General features: G+C 42.4%; 1 long non-coding RNA gene across 1 annotated transcript in view; it reads right to left on the reverse strand.

Moving 5' to 3' along the window:
* Positions 1 to 1014: 1014 nt before the first annotated feature.
* The window catches only part of Pantr1 (POU3F3 adjacent non-coding transcript 1), a 45282-nt gene continuing 28120 nt past the window's right edge, over positions 1015 to 18176 (reverse strand). The window contains exons 4-5 of the long non-coding RNA NR_132639.2: positions 15954 to 16058; positions 1015 to 1275 (exon numbers count right to left, since the gene is read on the reverse strand). This is a non-coding gene — a long non-coding RNA (POU3F3 adjacent non-coding transcript 1). The remainder of the gene's footprint in view (positions 1276 to 15953; positions 16059 to 18176) is intronic.

The following is an 18176-nucleotide window of genomic DNA, read 5'->3' on the forward strand; positions in this document are numbered from 1 at the left end:
GTTGGGGGAGGGGCATTTCCGGTACTTGGAATCAAACCAAGGAAATTTCACTAGACAAAGTGTTCTACCGCTGAGCAGCCCCACTTGGTACAGAACATTTCTAAAAGACACATGATGTAAACAAACATACAGAATATTAGAAAGAACAGCAACATAAAGCCAAAAGTCTGCCCTTTCAGGCCTACCTGCCATGTTACCTTAATCCTCACATACCCAAGAGAGATGATAACATGTTTCTATAGATAATATTATTATAGATGTTATAATTAACCACCAATACAATAGCTTATCATTTAGAAAATACCTGGTTTTACTGTATGGATTCAACCAGCTGGGGACTATGCACATCCATATTTTAAGATAGCATCACAACTTGTAGTGTAAACTGGTCAAAAATATGGATACCTAGAATGCTTGGATTTCAGATGCTTGTCACCATGCCCAGCAAAGATATCCGTCTTTTAGTCCAGAAGCATAACTATACAATATCGACCCTAAAGTACAGACATCATTAGGTAAAGACATCATCCATCCACAAGGTGCTAACGTGTCTAGCTCTCCTAGGTTACAGAGGAAGTGCCGGCCATTATCTTCATCTGCCACTAAGCTAACTAACCATGGTAGAACCTTATCTCTGACCCTGACTTCTCCCCCTAAACCTTTGCTTCCTTTCCTTCACATGCCACTTCTACTCATAAAATGGGTGAATCACCAAGGGCCATGAGCAGTTTTGTTAAGTTATTGCTGTTGTAAAAACATGTGCTCAGCCCAGGATATCATCTCCAGTGGCAGAGCAGGCTGTAGGGGTCTAGGGAAGCAAAGGAAAATTGTTACACATGTATCTCTTCAGTGGTGTTTAGTAGATACATACTGAACTAAATATTAGACATCAGGACCTAAACTTCCTCTGTACAGAGCCATGAGGTTTCTTAAGACCATACAGTCTCTACTGCAGCCATTTGGTGTCCTGTAAATACACTAACACTGTAAACAATACAGAAAACAGTGGGTAGCTCTGTGTCTGATAGAACTTTATTCACAAGAATACCCAACAGGAATGAGGCCCAGGGAGCCTGTTTGCCAACCCCTGGATAGCACCAGATCAGAGGAAAGTCTTGTCAAAAGCATCATTTCTTCACATGAGCACTTTCTGTTGGAGTAGAGCCTTCATAACACTTGATGAAGGCTCATACCTAGGCACTCTGTCCCTCTCCCTCGATGTCATTGATAAGTGCCAATTGGCAGGAGGGGCATCCTTCTTCCATGGCAGTTATTCTGAAAGACAAAGCAGGAGTAGAGATTAAAGCCAGACCCAGGTCTTTGTGCTGTGCTCAGCATATCAAGTGGTCCTCTTCACATCGAACTGTGTTGGCTGTACACCTTCAGAAAGAGACAGAGCTATTCTTTCATTGAACAGTCTTCAATGCGGGTGTGGGAGGGCAGGTTTACGAAAAGGCCCTTCTGAAATGCCGGCTGAAAGAAAATCATTCTCCCTGGCACCACGGACTCTTTCTCATGTGAAGCTGCGTGATCACCTTTCATGTTGTTCCTCAAGCACCCCATGGCACCCATCCATGTATTAGGCTAATAACTGCATGAAGCTAGTTAAAAGGAACCAAGCAATTATTTTAATTAGAAGAGAACAAAAATAACACTCCTGGCTTCTGTTTTAAGGGGCAAGAAGGAAGTAGTCAGGGTTCAAAAAGATCCCACAAAATATTTTTTTGTGAAAGGAAAAATAATTAAGGCCAAATTTAGAATGTACTCGCAATAAATGGGCCAAATAAAATGAATGCCCCACTGTGCAGCCAGGGCTCATTCACAGAGAAGAGCCTCAGAAAGCCCATTTTTATGTGATACCATCTTGAGGACACGGCCAATTTTACACAGTGAAAGTGAATGTCTAGTAGACTTTAATGATCCTTGTGAATCCCTCGCACACCCTCTTAAAGAGTTTCTGTGTAAACTCTTTTATTAATAAGAGACAGGGGCAGGATCTTGTTCAATTTGCCTTTTAAGCAGGACTCTCTTTTTTTTTTGTTTGAATTTTTTAAATTGCTCAGGAGAAATCAACCTTCACAGAAGATCCCTGTTGCTAATCTATTCAATAAAAGGTGGCATCCATCATAAGAATATTTTAATAACTGGACTGCACTTTGTTACACAGGGAGAGCACTGAGATGCAGAATGACAGAATCCCTCCAGCCTTGGCCTCCAACCTTCATACTGATTGTGCACTTTGACCTCTTACTTCCATCCCAGTCTTATACAGAAAAGCAAAATGAAACCTAGGGCTGTCAGCTGGCTGCTGTGGCTTGAGCTGTGTGTACCTATAAATGTTAGTTGACCACCTACCCCCACCACACACACACATGCACACACACACACACACACAGAGAGAGAGAGAGAGAGAGAGAGAGAGAGAGAGAGAAAGAGAGAGAGAGAGAGAGAGAGAGAGAGAGAGAGAGAGAGAGAGAGAATCCCAGATCCAGCCAGATCGCTGGGGCCAGCACTCTGACACAAGCAGCCCCACGTCTATCTAGTCTCAAAGACAAATGATGGACAGAAGAGCCAGAGGCCCCGGCTGGATGGAGACAAGACGATCCAGCCTACAATTATTATTAAAGAATTGAAAAACACATAGATGGTTTGTTGTAGGTAGGAAGACCAGCATGAACAGAAGCCAAGACACTTAGAACCCTAGTCCACAGACAGCTAGCAGTAGACAAAGCCAGACTAGAACAAGAGTGAAGGACCAAAGACTAGAGTAGCCAAGAAAGCAAGCTGGAGAGCCAAGGCACAACCAGGTGCTGTAGTTTGAATATTGGTGTCTTCTCGTGTTCCTGCTTTATCCTGGTACACTGTCTGTATGCCCGTCCATTCTTTCTCAGGCATTCAGCTGGTCACTCGTAAATGGAAACCTGATCGTGTTAACCTCTTGCTGCAAACCATGAGGTGGCTGTTCAAGTTTGTTTTCTGTTGCTGTAATAAACATCACATCATGACTGGGGCTGAGGAGATGACTCAGCAGTTGAGGGCACTAACTGCTCTTCCAGAGGCCCCAGGTTCAAATCCCAGCACCCACCCGGCTGCTCACAACTGTAATAACTCTTAAATCTGACACAATCACACAGACATACATGCAGGCAAAACACTAGTGCACACAAAATGGAAATAAATAAATTAAAAATAAAATTAATAATACCATGACCAAAAGCAACTTAGGGGAAGAAAGAGTTTACTTCACCTTACATGTGAAGGTCACAGTCCATCACTGAGGGAAGCCAAGCAGGAACTGAAGCAGAAACCATGGAAGAATGCTGCTTACTGCGCTGCTTCTCGGGGTCATGTTTGGATGGCTTTCTTACACAGCCAAGGCCCATCTCCCTAGGGACTAGGGACAGGGCAGGCCACAGTAGGCTGAACTGTCCCACAGAAATCAATTGAAATAATCTCTCACAGATATATTCAAACTCCAATATGATTGCAGTGGTACTTCAGTATTCAGTTCTCTCTCTCCAGGTTACTGTAGGTTGTGTGAATAAAAATTATTGCCGATACAGAGTGTGACATTGTTAAGAGGTGGGGCCTTTGGGTAATGATAAAATCATGGGTTCTCCACCTTCATGAATGAGAATAGTGCCCTCATTTGAAAGCAAACAAAAAATGCACAACCTGGCTCTCTGAGTCTTCCACCATGCAAGAATGCAGCCAAGACACCATTTATAAGGCTCTAACTGGACACTGCAGCTGTTGGCACCTTAGACTTTCCCCACTTCTAAAACTAGGAGCAGTGAGTACACTTCCTGTATTTATAAACTATCCAGTCCAGAGCCAAGAGTGAGGCTGAGACAGAATACTTGCCTGGCAGGCAGAAGGTTCTGGTTAGATCGGCAGCAGCATAAAACAAGAAATTCTCTAATCTAGGGGTTGAATGTGCTTCAGCAGCCTACAAAGACTAAAATTACAGGTCATAGGTGACCCTGTGCCAATGACCCTGTGCCAAGCCCACATTCACCTTGCAAAGCAATACAAAACCAGCTCAAGGTTATCAGCAAGGGGTTAATATGGTCAGCTGACCAGTTCAGAGTCCAGGCTATTGGTGATAACAGGTTTGCCCTCCACGAGGATAACACCAACCAAGAAAAGAGGGTCCTACATGGCATAGGACTGGAGCATGTTTTTCAAGTAAAAATTATTTCTCAGGATCAGTGCCTGAAGGGTCAAAGTCACAGATAAAACTAGCTTTGAAGATTCACCATGAGGACCGTGTTTTGTCTCTTCTATCTATCTAGTCTCACAGATGAATGATGGGCAGAAGTAAGAACTGATTGTTCATCTCTTGTCCCGGGGACTTCTCCTGTCGTAGAAAACCTGTCGTAGGTTTTCTTTTAAATCTACATGGCCATGGCTCATGGCTTCTAAAATCAAAACAGAGTAACTAACCTCAGCTTCACACACAAGAATACATACACTGTTGAATGGCGTTTGGAAACTCAGCAAACAGTTCGGTTACATCTACTTTCCTATGCAAAAATTCATACAGAAGCCAGTCTCCCACTTCAAGTCTAAGTTAAAACACACAGAAGACTGAAAGGAGAGAAAGCTGTGGCGAGCTCTCAAGAAACGCTGTTAGGTTGCTCTGCTAAATTAGACTTCCGGTGTATTCCCTAGACTTCCGGCATGTTCCCTTTAACAGAAATCTAAAGAAAATAATCTCTTCTCTCGCTTTACAAGCTGAATTTGATGACGTGATGGACAAGGACATTACCGAAAACTGTAGTCACACTTAATTCACAGACATCGTTATGAGAGTGCACATTGCCAAAATGAAGAAAACACATGCAACGGGATGTAAAATAAGACCTTCACATCCAAGTTGGGTTTAATCCAAAATACAAGATTGGTTAACATTCAAAAACCATTGGAAAAATAGATAGGAAAGCAGGCAGGGGCCATGTTGGGTAGAAGAAGAGTTGCCGTGGAAGAGGGCAGGAATGGAGCATTTGGACTAAAAGCTGTTGTGTATGTGCATGTATGAAATTGTCACTTAAAAGTATGAGAGAACCCTGCTGAACAATTTGTTGCACTGGATGAATAAAGAGGAAAGGACACACCACCATTGTGCATGACGGGAGTATTTAACTTACAGTAAAAAAATGGCAACACGGAGCACTGGCGGAAAAGGTCTTTCCTGTGATCAGTACAGAAGCAGACACAACAGAAGGGCTAACTTGATCAGTGACATCCACCAGGAATACAACTCCGTGGTGTAGAACATTTGGCATTCACAGAATCTTTGGGGTTCAGTCCTGGTTACAAGAAAGAAATATGGGGCAGGTAAAATACAGAAATTGGAAAAAGGATGAAAAGAGGCAAAGAGAGGAGAATGGAGGCCATGTAGACTCTGGATTTAAATATAAAGAGTGAAATAGCAAACTTACTAGAAAACATCATTAAGATGTTTTTATAGCCTGGGGATAAGGAAAAACTCTCTCCAGTTATCAAAAAGTACCAACCATAAAGAAATGAACCCATCCTCAGAAACCATAAAGAAAGTGAAGAGTCAAGTTCAGAAAGCTCATGACATTCTCAACACTTGAAACTTGAAACCATAAGAGATCCATATGTAAATTACATGCATATCTCCTACAAATCACCAAAAAAAGATGAAAATTCAACATTAAAATAAGCAGTCTGGACTGAAGCAATGGCTCCATCAATAAGTGCTCTTGCCTCTTGAGCATGAAAACCTGATTTCAAATCCTCAGCACTCACATAAGGGCTAAACACAGCCTCCTGTGCCCCAATACAGTACGGTCAAGGTCAGGTGGATTCCAGGAGGCATTGACCAGACAACCTAGACAAAAAGAGTGAGCTTGAGGCTTAGTGAAACACCTCATCTTAAAAAAATGAGACAGAGATCTATAAATAGGGACACCCCATGTTCTCCTCTAGTTACCACATGTATGTGGTAACATGTGCACACAAACAGAGAGAGAGAGAGAGAGAGAGAGAGAGAGAGAGAGAGAGAGCACAACTTAAGAAGAATTCTCAGAAAGGACAACAAATGCCCAGTAGACAAATTTACAGTGCCAGCCTACTGCATGCTGCCAGAATGACTAGTAAGCATGAACAGAGTCTCAAAGCAACCATGTTCACTGCTCAAGACTGACACAGTCGCTTTGGAAAGGTATGCATGCTCAGCATTATGTTCTAACATTGAACAGCTCTGCCCTACGATTTAGCAATCTCTTGTTCAGTGTAAATTTAGACTAAACATAACGTATGCACACACTCAGCAAGATGCACTCGGGAACTCCTACAGGGGAGCTCTCTGAAATCATCTAGAACTCAAAATAACTGAAACATTCAGGAAAATAAAATGGATACACTTTTGCAATATGCGGTATTTTGTGAACAAAATAGGTACTACAATTTGTAGCCAACATAATGCTGAGAGAAGAAAGACAGAATAAATGAGTATCTATTCCATGTTGAGAATATCTAGCATAGCAAAATAATTTTTAAATGAATATCTCCTGTGTGGTTCCTCTTATATGAGCTGAGAGAGAGAGAGAGAGAGAGAGAGAGAGAGAGAGAGAGAGAGAGAGAGAGAGGAAAAACAAATCCATGGTGTCAAAAATTAGGAATGTGGATACCTTCGGGAAAGAAGAAGCTAGCATTGCATCATAGGAGCAATTGGGAATATCAGTCACTGATCTTACTTTTCCTGTCATGGGTGGGTGTGGTTAGAGGCTGTGTTAACGCCGGATTGATGCACGGAGTGCCACATTTGTGCTCTTCACATCTTCCATATGTGGAACTCCAACGAAGCCCTAATTTAAACATTCCAAATGTTCTTTTTGCTTCATGATGTCACTCAACGTGTGTGTGTGTGTGTGTGTGTGTGTGTGTGTGTGTGTGTGTGTGTGTGTAATAGATAGAAAACAGGAAGAATGGATTTAGTCCAGCTAGACTTAGAGGGAGAGAATATCTTACAGTGAACTAAGAAGAGAGAGAAAGAGAACTAAAGATACAGTGTAAAAGAAATAAGGATACTATAATGACAGTTAACACAGAAACACAATTAGTCAGCATCAGTGGAGTGGTCACATCTGTATCACAACCTTTCCTAAAGGCTTAGAGACCATCATACAAAAAGGGGGAGAGGACTCTTTTAAGAGCTCAAGGTCAAAAGGAACCACAGCAAAACAATGATAGTGGACATGACATGACCAGGACCCCTACACACATAAACTCACAGCACAGTGGTCGTCTGCGTGAGATCAAGCCAGTCCCAGTCTAGCATGGGTCTATCGAATGTTTGCAGCTTCAAAGGGAAGAAGAGTCAGCTTTCTTTAACACTGTGATCCCATATAGGTCAACCATATTCCAACCAACATCCAATGGACGGAACCATCCCCATAAGCATATAAACAGCACAAATTGAAATCAGTTGGTTATTTTTTTAAAACAGAACTTGAAGTTGAGAGGGGTGGACAGATGTGGGAGGAGTTAGGCAAAACGTGTGGGACAAATATGATCAAAAATACATTGCATGTGTATATGGAATTCTCGGATTAATAAAAATGTTATACTTAAACAAAAACTAAGAACAATCCTGTAGGGCTTGCTAGAGGCTCCCATGTTTCTAGTCTCAGTACACAAAATGGGTTTAAAAAGCAACAAATAGAGACTATGTACAAAGCACTTTCTCCTGCAATGTATACAAAGTATAGGTGGACAAGCCAGAGTGGGGGAACAGCATAGCAACAGTTAGTAAGATCCAGCTCCTCCCCCATACTGGCTCCAGAAGTCAGGATGGAATCTGCAGTTACATGGATATAGCAATGCATTCCAAAGCCTCTTGTGCACACAGGCAAAAGCCCACCAGCAGCCGGGGGTCAAGGGGATATTTCCCCCTTACTATAGTGTTTCACAGTACTGTTACCTAATACAGAACAGCCCTCCAATCTGCCTGGTGTTCCCACCTCTACTCCAGGCACCTGCCTGAACACTCTAAAGCAGGCTATTGTTTTAACCTGGGGAGGCAGCACCTGTAGGTCTGTATTTAGGCTACACCTTGTGTTTCCAAAAGGTAAATGCAAGGAACATAATCAAAATTGTTCCTAACACGACTGTTTTTACAACAACAATCTATAAATATACGGAAGAGCTCAATATATGTGTGAAATAAACAGAAGGGATGACTACACCAAGCTAACTCAAGCAGCTCTGGAGCTTAGAAGCCTGGCTTTCAATTGCTGCATTTTTAGATATGAAACATTATGAAAAACACCGACATTATTCATCAGAGTGATTGTCCTGTGCACTTGTATACCTTCTATAAATTTTTTTCTGGGCTTTTTACTTCAAGAAAATCACTAGCTAATGACATTTCAGACTTTGGAAATTTTTCCCGATAGCACGCTGGAGTTCCCTTGGGGAGAGAACTGTGAGTACGTGAATTTTTTTCCAAGATCATTAACAGATATTACAAACCAATTCAAACTGAGCATTTTCTTTGCAAATTACCTTTAACTTTTAAAGCCATTGAAGAAAGAAGAGGGGGGAAAAAACGACAGTGAGTGATTTAATTTACTTAACCTGTCTACAATTTGCAGCTTTGTGCTTCATCGGTGAAGCTTTTCCAACCAAAAAACATACATATATCTCTAACTATCTCTAATAGATATATTTTTCTAAATTACCACATCAGATGAGTGATATTTCCAGAGAGTAACATTGTTGGGGGTGGGGGTTGTTTTGTTTTTCATTTAGCAACTAGCCCTGGAATCGGGATTGTCTATCCTATTCATATGTTTAAGGTAAAAAATGAAGCACGACAGTGTCTATCTGAGGCTTAATTAGGTCTCTTCAGTAATTAGCAGACTTATCCTCTCCTGGGTGTGCACATGGTGATGCTTTGCCTGTTGGTATACCGTGTGCCTTACGGAGGGGAAGGAAGAATTCTTTTATCTCATGATCAAAACCTAGTTTCTGAGCTAAAAAGCTAATATTTGGTTGAGTAGTCCCTAATACCAAGATTACATCAGGCCTGATTCTTATTTGCATGTCTTCTGTTCAAAGAACCCCCATGGACTTCAAGGGGAGTCTCCTACAAGGATCAGCAACATGAGAGTGCTGACAGGTTCCAGAGCAGAAACTACACCACATACTGCTCATGTTGGAGCCCAAAACCATGACACAAAACTGAAGGATCTCCCCTACCTTTGCCATCCCATGCTACACATGGGAAATGTCCCTAGGCCTGCTAACCACTGTGCTGGCTTCTCTGACTGCCACGCATAAATATTTGATGAGCGATGCTTCATTTATAAGAACATGCATTAATAAGAATATTCTTTGCATTCGTTGCCCAGCGAAGACTTTTTAAAGCACGATGTTTTGTGGTGCTATAAGTTTCCTTTTCTCCATTTTACGGTGAGAAGACAACAAATATTGAACAGAGGAATTTCATATCCCTCTGCATGTTCTGTTAACAGCAAATGGGTAGGACACTACCTGGAGAATGTTCTACTTGGAGAAAGACTAACCCTGTTATCAAGAGTAAAGGGGCCTTGGGACGAGTACCAGAGCATCTGTTTAACCCTCCATTAAATACAGGGTTGATGATATCAACCCCATGTGAAAGATGGGTTTAAGAGAACTCTACTCCAAAGTCTTAAGGGAGGAAGTGCAGAGAGAGGAACCCATTCTGCCCAGTACCACAACCAACACTTGCCTGTCTGCCTCAAATTCACAGGTGATTTCAAATGCCAAGTTCATAGCCTAGCATTCTGACAGAGAGGCAGACCCTTGGACTGTGCTCTTCTAATTTGAGCTCAGACAAAGGATACTACACTCTACACTTGGATGCTCAAACTGAAAAAGTAGGTTGCCCCAGAGGCTCCTCTAACCTGCCAGGAAAAACAGACATAACTGGATATCTACACTAGCTAGTCTGCATGGCATATATGTGCCCAAACTACTGACACACTTCAGAACTTCAGAAGCGATTCTTGGGACCACAGCAGTTACTTAGACAAGAGGCACGAGACACTGAAGCTTCCAAGAGGATGGTTATCTATGGAGAGGCAACTCAATCCAAAATCATCACATCTTCACACTTGTGTTGGAGTAGGGGGATGGGGTGAAACTCCCATTGATCCGCTTGGCCTGTGGCCCAACATCAGAACTTTGGAATCCTGATAAAGTCTGCTGTGGATATGCAGGCTGTGGAGAAAGATTAGAAAGTGACCTCCTGTCTGTCCAGTGAGCATTTACCACCCCAAGCTGGCTCCCTCCCAGTGGTAATGGGAGAGAGGTCATAGCCATTCACACATGGCTTCCTGTTCACTATAGACTTTCTCACAAGTCAGGTCCTCTGAAGCCAATGGAAGGAGCCCAAACAGTTCCTAGTGTGCCCCTAAGAGCTTTTCCCCAGGACTCAGCTCTGAGAGAACTTATCAGAACTGAGACATGAGGTTCAGGAGTGCTCGTGACCATGTGTTCTGGCTGAGTCTTTCATACTTCAATAAACAACCTGAAGAAATGTGAATACCTACCTGGGCTAGTATGCCGGGTGGTGAAGGGCATGAGGCAGTTCTATTTGTGAAAATACTTCATTAAGGGCCATTCAGGGAAACCTTACCCATGCCTCTTCCTGCTACCTTCAGGTACAGGGTGAAACACTACACTGCTCTCATTGCTGTGCTTGGGTCTACCCATGGGAATGACCCAAAATGCAGGGATCTCTCTGTCAACAGATGTTCATGTTGAAGTTTGAAAATAAAGTAAAACACAAGTGGATTCCTAAGCACACCTTTGTTCCCTGGATGAAACTCAAACTCTTGAGCAGAACCCATGTAGAAGGTCACTTGTCCCCTCTCTGTGTGGCATCCAGAGCCAACACCCATCCCTCCCACTTCCTGGATCTCCCTGTGTCCTGATAGCCCCCTCCTCCCCAACACTGACTCAGAAAGATCTGCTGTGGTTTCGAGATGCAGATTTTCCCAAGCACACTCCAAGAGATTCCCTTCGGGGCTGTCTCTGTCATGAACGAAGACGCTCTCTCTGTTGGTCCCTTGTGAACCATCCATCCCCTTAATTCAGGAGAAGAGCAATCATCTCTGTACTGCTCCTCTTGGTCTCTAGGAAATGAGTTGTGCCTTACCTGAGTAATGAATGCTATTGTCCCAGCTGTTGCAGATGCTGAAGCAAAAAGTCTGTCAGTCCCAGCCAAGGTAACTTATAGCAAGAACTTATCTCTAATTGAATCAAATTTTTAAAAACCCAAGAGGGTTGCTTTAAAACAGTACATCTGAGATAAAACAACACAGTCCCTGGCCACTTTATTTCATCCACTACTGTTGGTCACCCTCGAGCTGAATCAGAAGAAAATTCTCCAATGCCCCTCTCCCCCAAGCTCAAGTTCTTTGCCTGTGGTTAACTTCCTCCACGCCCCTCCGCCCACCCCTGGGCATACATCCACACATATGGTCTAAAAGAACTGTTTGCTCCTGTCTCATAGCCTACATATCAGTACATCCTGCCTGCTGAGGACATACAATGTCCCATGCTGTCTATTGTCCCCATGCTATCTATGTGTGAGGTGGCTGTAAGCTCGACGCTCTGTGGAGCAGGTGTGACTCTCGTGTTGTTTTATAGGACTCCACTCCTAGTTAGCAGGGGCTGTGTGATAGCCCAGACCTTAGTTCCATTACCTGATTTCTACTTGAGAGCGAATGATGGGAAATGATTTAAATCCTTTATATTCTTTAATTTTTTCCTTTATTTTCAGATCAGAAAAGTACTACGGATTGTTACAATGCTCTAAATGGTGAAGAAAAAAAAAGCAAAGATAAGCATGTCTCCCCGCCCTACCACATCATCTTGCTCTAGAGATCACCAAGTTCATGCATATAGCACATACCTACATCATGGTATAGTACACAGAATATGTAGCACATAGGTTACCTGCACTGTAACCTATGTCAGGCCATTTCATGTGAATAAGGTCATGATGGTAAGAGAATGTGAACATGGAACCATATCTTTAATACCCCTCTATTTTCCATACCTTTCTCAGGTAAGCACTTTCTAGAAAATGCCAGTATGTTTTGGCTAGAGGACCAAGCTTGCCTTCAGTGACTCCACTTCTGCTACTGCCGGTGGTGGTGGTGGTGGTGGTGGTGGTGGTGGTGGTGGTGGTGGTGGTGGTGATGATGATAATGAGATGAGATGATGGTGATGATATGATGATGTTATTGTGGCATTTGATGAGACGTTCATTTGTGTCCTGAGATGAAACACGGGGCCTCATTCCTGCTAAGCACTTTTTATCACTGTGCTCTACCCCAACCCCACCTTTCTGCCCATGAGCATTCCTACTGCCTGTATCATGCTGGGATTGACTAGATATTGAGAGATGCCATGCTTTTCCTCCCTTCCTTTTTTCCTCCCTCCCTCCCTTCCTTCCTTCCTTCCCTTTCTTCTTATTTTCTTTCTGTCTTTCTCACTTGGTTCTGAGGAATAGCCTGCCTTGTATACCTCCCAGACTCTTAGCTTCCTGTCTTATATCCATCCCTTCCTGTCGGATCTACTGTCCTCTTGCCAGTCCCAGTGCTGTCTCTCATCTTACCTCTTTCCCTTGAAGCTCCCAAAGTCAGTCTTTCCACCAGGCACCCTTTCTCATTTCACTTCATGTATCTTTCTCTAACCATTGTGTGGCAAGGTGTATCTTAGTTCTCAGTGGGTACCTTCTATTCTTATCCTACCAGATCCCATGTTTATGCTTTTCTCAGTAGGTTCAAGCAGAACTCATCCTCACAATAGCATATAAAATGGAGGCTATGCACACTGCACACAATATGTTCTGCTAAATGGGACGGCACCATTGCTAAAAACTTTTTTGTTTTTTGTTTTTGTTTTTGTTTTTGTTTTGTTTTGTTTTTAAGCCAAATGTGGTGCTGTAGATTTAGGGTACCAGCTTCTAGGGAAGCAGAGGATGAAGTGAGAGAATGTCCTGAGTACAGTAGTTGGAGGAATTCAGTGACACGCTCAGCGATACAGTGAATGACTCCTCATCTCAAAACAAAGACTTCGGGAAACCACTCCATGGAGAACCTCTGGGAATGATTGGTGAGGGCAGGAAGTCACTTGAAATCCAGCAAATGGCCTCAGAGAATAGCAATGCATTCATCATAATTGGGTGAGACTTAGCCTTGCAACAGGACCTACAAGACGATGACTGAGGTAGGCTTAGAAGTGAAAAATGGAAAAAATGCATAAATGAGAGCCACTTACTCCTGGCAGGCCAGAGGTAAATGGTGAGGGACACCTGACGGGGAGAGGAACCATCCCACAGGTTGCATGAGTACACATATTAAATAGAAAACACAGTGACCCATCTTTTGCATAAGTTATCAGTGAGTAACTCAGCCTGTTCTCCTAAACACCATTCTGAGCCTGCAGCTTAAATAAACCCCCAACCTCCTAGCTCTAGATAGCTCTCTCCTCCAATACATATCAGTCAATTTCCCCAGCGCACACCCAGGAAATGAGACACCTGGCACAATCTTCAAGAAGTCTTTGCAGTCTCTAGGGTACCATTTTGTTACCCTAAATGATCACTGACATGTTCCAAATTAATTTAATGCATCTGCTAGAGTTATTTTTCCCATAAACCACACACACGCACACACATAAAAGTGCGTATTCCTACCCACAAGGCCACTTGTCCACTCAGAGACCAGGCTGGGGGTTCAGAAGGAAGACCAGAGTGAGGTGAATTTGTCTCCTGGGGACTGAACCTGTGACCTCATTAGCACAGGGTTCTAATCAACTGAGCCACCAGGCACACTCCCTACTGAAGGCACCACGGCAGTAATTTGCTCCATGTTAATTCTAAGATTAACTACAGATGAGGAGCATTCCTACGGGGTGAAATGAGAGATTTGTTAATTCTTGGGGAAAGATTTAGGTCATCAGTTTTTGAACCCTTTAATTTTAAGATATAATTCTATAATCTTGAAATGATGTCCACCATAGTCTATACCTTTATGGTTTTATTTTTTTTAATCACTGTCTACATCACAGGAACAAAGCAAATGGTGTTAACCGTGTAACTGCAAAAACACTGCCCAAGTTCTTGTTTCTAGATTCCTCTGTTCCAAGCACAACACAGAACAAACAGGTTCCATGCTGAGTTGAAAATGGTTTTCCAGGGGCTGGGGATTTAGCTCAGTGGTAGAGCGCTTACCTAGGAAGCGCAAGGCCCTGGGTTCGGTCCCCAGCTCCAAAAAAAAAAAAAAAAAAGAAAATGGTTTTCCAAAAGCTAGAGATCTGCACCCCATCGCTGCCACCAAAATGCTTAAGTCCTGAAGAGACGATCCTCCCTCCCTCAAGAAAAAGGGAAGAGCAGTGTTACAGACCTGTTCCAAGACTGGAGAAGCTTAATCTACTCCTCTCTCTTCCTTCTCTCTTAATCAGCCTTGAAAGGCTGGTGTTAAAAACAGTAAGTTGGTATGGAATATCGTTCTGAGGCTGATAGTATCCTGTACTCAAATTCCTATGAATATTCTGCCTGCTTCCCAACTCGGGGAACAATTTCCGCTCTAAGGCTACATTAAACATTCAAGCCATTTCAACTTTAGCTGCTCCCACCCTTACTGTGACTTTGAACTTGATACGTCTTAGGAAGAAGCCAGAGCAACTGTTTAAAAACATTAATAAAGATGGGCTCTAGCCTAGACTTTGTAATTTTGCAGAGCAACCTCTGTGAAGGCATCATGGGAATGGCCATTGGAGTGTATCCACACTAGCTTTTCTATGGGAAGCTAGCTGGAAACCCCACTGGTCTCTGGAGAGGTTTTCAAGCCTCACACATGCATATCGGACCTTCTGTCCTAGGAATTTAAAGCAATGATTTAACAACTCTGGCCTGGCTGAGTATGCAATTCAATGGTAGAGCGAGCCCTGGGTGTCTACATAAAAACACCTTGACATGCATAACCAGGCTACTGTCAGTTGTGACAGATGCCTCCTACATTTGTTAACTCCCAACCTGGCATTGTTGGAGCATTCTGAGTTCAGTCTTGACCATTAGAGGTTCATAGGAATGTTAAGTCTCCTGTGTCAGCTGTCAATTTTGTCACCGGTTAAAATGATGACAATTATGATTACTACAGAAAAGGACTGCTGTGCACCAGAAATACACATAAAGTTATTTAGCTCAAGGTTGAAACAGCACTGAGGAACTCATTCAAGTATAAGTTAGGGCCGTGGCTGTAGCTACAACAGAGTACTCATCTGCTTAGTGTGAGACCCTGTGTTTGATCTCAGCACCACAGAAACCAAGAAGTAAATGGTAACATCATATCTACTATTTGCCTCACTTGAGCAAAGATCCCCATTTGGGTGTAATCTGTTGCAGTTCAAATATCCCAGGCTTTATAAAGCCTCAACAACTAAAGTTAAATATATACTACATTCTACATCCTCATGGAAAAGACTTACGATTAAACCCAACACAACCCAGCTTGAATAGCATGCTCTGATTCACAGAGCTAAGAAGTAGAAGCCTAAAATGAAAATAGCTAGCCCTGATTTCCAAATTAATTCCTATAAAAAAATGTTTTCTTATGAAATGCATTCTAAAACAGCACAGTGAAACTTTCCAAATTAGCGTGACCAAAATAGATGATCTTTCTCTCTCTACAATGTACCCAAACTCTTAACCAACCTAAAGGTTTGAAGGAAATTCAAAAAATGTATAAAAATATTATCTGCCTATTCAAATAATCGAGCTAAGTACTTTTTATCTGAAAATACAATCTGAGACAGCCTCACTTTATAGTCAAGAAACTCTCTTAAAGTATCCGGTGAGCAACAGTTTTCAACAACTCAAGTTCAAGCTGACAGTCAGAAGCAAATAAACGGAAACTCACCTGCTGGGTTGTATCCGTCCTACAGTCCTGAGCACAGTCGCTGTAATCTGCAGGGGGATGGCTGGTTCAGTTAAATAAATAGTTTTCATTTCCTCTCGCTATTTCCTGAAACCACACCAATGCACTCATCAGTGGCTTACTTTTGGGGTTTGGTAAGCGCTCCCCCCATCTTGCTTTGAAGACCAAGTTTTATTTTTTTATTTTTATTTTGTAACAAAATGAAGAAAGGACGGTGAGTGCCCAGTGTTTCAATGCGCCGAGTCCTAATTACTTCCTATTCTCTTTCATCAGCAAGGTAGTGTTCTGCCTTTCGTTTTGCAGGATTTGTCTCTTTTCATACAGTGATACTGTATGGTGAAGGATGAGAGATGGGGAGAGTTCTATTTAGTGATTAATTGGACCACAAAGAAGCAAACATTCAGAGTTCAAATCCCCAAGAGAAAAAATAATAAAATGTATTACATGGGGTGGAAACATGGGATTCGTCACAAACATTCAACATGATTGGCAATTTAATAACACTGTTATCTTATTAATATTTGAAGGGGGAAGGGTAAATCTCTTAAGCGTTAGGCTTCAGCTAAGAATCTTTCTACTTGCTATCATTCCCTAAGTGAGTCAGGATGTTTATAGGCACCAAAGCTCGAGAGTTTTACAATGGGCTGTTACAACCATAAGGGTCAGGGCTGGAGAGATAGCTCAGTGGTTAAGAGCACAGACTGTTCTTCTAGAGGTCCTGAGTTCAATTCTCAGCAACCACATGGTGGCTCACAACCATCTGGAATGGGATCCGAAGTCTTCTGGACAGTGACAGTGGACTCACATATATAATAAAATAAATGAACCTTCCTTAGAAAGGAAGAAGATGAAGGCACCACTGTCCTTACCACAGCCAGGGCCGCAGAAGGACATTGATCTGCTAAGTAGGAGATGGGAATCTCCCACCTTCTACAGGAGACCTCCAGCCTCACTGAGATGGGAGCAAGGGAGTCATACAAAGCACTGCAGTGAAACTAAATAGGGTAGCGCATGCCTGTGATTCCAAATAGTTAGGAGTCTGATGCAAGAAAACCACATGAGCAGGGCAGCATAGCGTTGAAAAGATGCTAACCCTCTTTCTGGGCAGTCAGGTAATCAAGTATCATTTTGAGCCTTGTCTTCTTTCTTTAACGTAAGAGAGATGGTGGTGACGGTGATATGTACTGGAAGCAGTAATGGCGGTGATGATGATGATGATGGTGGTGGTGGTGGTAAGGATACCGAAGATTGTAATAGTTGTGGTAGTTGATGATGCTGACGATGGCAATTGTGTTGGAATTAGTGGTACTTGTGCTGGCGGTTAAGAGTAATAGTGCTGTTGGTGATGGTAGTTGGAGGTGTTAGTGTTGGTGATCATGATGGTGGTGGTAACAGTATGACATCAGCTGTAATGGGGACAGTGTTAATAGTAACAGTGGTGGTGGTGGTGGTGATAATGTTGTATGGGTTGTAGTAATTGTAATGGAGATGATGATTGTGTGGTAGTGGTCATGGTGAGCATGGTGATATTTGTAACCGTGACAACACAACTTTATCACTAGTAGAGAAGCGTCCTCGTGACCTACAAAACCCAAAAAGATAAACTGAAGAAGACTTCAGCTTCAGAAAGCCCCCTTTCTGTGCTTTCAGGGGCTTAATTCCTATTCATCAGATGTTAAGGTAATCACAGCTATGTTGTTCTTTTTTAAGATTTGTTTTACTTTTAGTGATATGCCTGTGTCTGTGTCTGTCTGTGTCTCTGTGTATGTGCCTTGTATATGTTTTTATGTCTGTCTGTTTGTACCTATTTCTGTCTCTCTATCTCTGTGTCCATCTCTATGTCTGTGTCTATGTCTGTCTGTGTCTGTGTGTCTGGGTCTATCTCTGTGTTTATGTCTGAGTCTCTGACTATGAATGTAGATACCAATGAAAGCCAGGAAAGAGATTTGGAGTTACAGACAATTGTGAACCACTCAATGTGAGTGCTGGGAACAAAGCTTGGATCCTCTGGAAGAGTAAATGCTCTTAATTTCTGAGCCATTTCTCTAACACCAATAATGTTATTATTGATTATGATTTGAAGGACAGTTTTAAAAGAATAAAAAACAAAGCAGAAAAAAGTCAATATTTCAAGACATATTGTTCTTCATGCATGTTTTTTATTCTAGATATTACTTTCATCATAATCATTATCACTGAAAGCAT

Source organism: Rattus norvegicus, chromosome 9 (genome assembly GCF_036323735.1).
Source record: "Rattus norvegicus strain BN/NHsdMcwi chromosome 9, GRCr8, whole genome shotgun sequence".
NCBI classification, from domain to species: Eukaryota; Metazoa; Chordata; class Mammalia; order Rodentia; family Muridae; genus Rattus; species Rattus norvegicus.